Here is a 1,455-nt window from a genome sequence, read left to right as displayed (position 1 = left end):
CACCTGAGACGACCTCAGCTCCTCGAGCAGTGACGCTAAGCTGAGATCTGCAGCGCCTACTCGGGCTAGGCTCCGCCCCGCCCCGCCCCCAAGGCTCGCGCGCTCGCGCCCGCCCAGTAACCGCGAGACAAGTCAGGGTGCCCGCCCCATTTGCTGCCCTACCCTGCTTCGTGACTGCGCGGAGCATGCGCAGTCATGGCACCGGCGTCAGCCGGTGTGACTCGCGGGCTCAGGCTTGTAATGCACATCTCTAATTATCCGGAAGTGCGGTCCCAGACACTTAAATCCCTTTGTCCCGGCAGCCGGAAGTGGCCAGGAGTGATTAATTGGCGTTTCACCGCAGGTGTTGATTCCAATCTGTACCAATTAGACAACCTGTCTTGAATCTGGAAAAGCTAGACAGTGCTTTGTCTGGAGATGTTGGAAAACATAAAGGCTAAGCCGAACCCACCGAATTTCAGGAAATTAAGACTCAGCTGGCAGCTGTAACCTGTGAAGGTCACAGGGTGGCAGAAATGGGTTTAGAGGGACTTCCCTGGAGGTCCAGTGGTTGAGACTCCGCGCTTCCACTGCAGGGGGCATGATTGGATCCCTTATCTGGAACTAAGATCCCACATGCCCCACAGCAGAGCGAAAAAAAAAGGAAATGGGTTTTGAATCCTGTTCCCAAGCAAATGCTTTCCCACGTCATTGACCTGTCACCCGTCACTTGTAAATCCAGGATGGCTCATTTATCTTTTCCTTTTCCTGACCCTAAATGTACGTGTTTTTTTTATGGTTACAGTTTCCACTCTTACCTCCCAGAGCGATATTCCTTTACTGGTGAGTGTATTGGAATGTCCTCTTGAAAGCAATTTGGCAATGTGTGTAAAAATACTGATTCTTTCTATCCTTTAATTAAATCGCTAAGAAACTATTCTGTGGGAATAAACATACAGAGGGAGTTATTCCTGATAGAATTATTTTTTAGTATGATAGTAAATGCAGAAGCAGTCTGAAAACCAATAGGTGATCCACTCAGTGGAACTGTTTTTTGTACACATCCTCTGCCTACTTATATTAAGACCTTCAATGACCTCTGTTAGGAGGTAGCGAAAACAGGAGGGAAGGGGGCAGGGCACAACCTTTGAAAGAATGACATAGCCTGAGAAAAGGACATAAACTGATTAGACTCAAATGGGTCCACGATGTTAGACAAGTCACCTTTGACTAGCCCTTGAGCATCCATCAACACCCAGAGGTACTATGACAGTTCCAAGGTCAACCATCAAAGATCAAAAGGTGGGCAGTGGCCCAATCCTTGGAAACCCCCATCCATTTCCCAAAATAGTTGGAATAATACTCCCACTCATTAGCCTGTGAAATTACCCAACCCATAAAAGCTAACCACACACTCTGAGGCTGCTGTACTCACCCTCTGAGATGGCCCACACTCTTCTGTGGAGCATGTTTCTC

This window comes from Capricornis sumatraensis, chromosome 16, assembly GCF_032405125.1.
Source record: "Capricornis sumatraensis isolate serow.1 chromosome 16, serow.2, whole genome shotgun sequence".
In the NCBI taxonomy this organism is placed as follows: domain Eukaryota; kingdom Metazoa; phylum Chordata; class Mammalia; order Artiodactyla; family Bovidae; genus Capricornis; species Capricornis sumatraensis.
Note: the sequence above shows the minus strand (reverse complement) of the source record.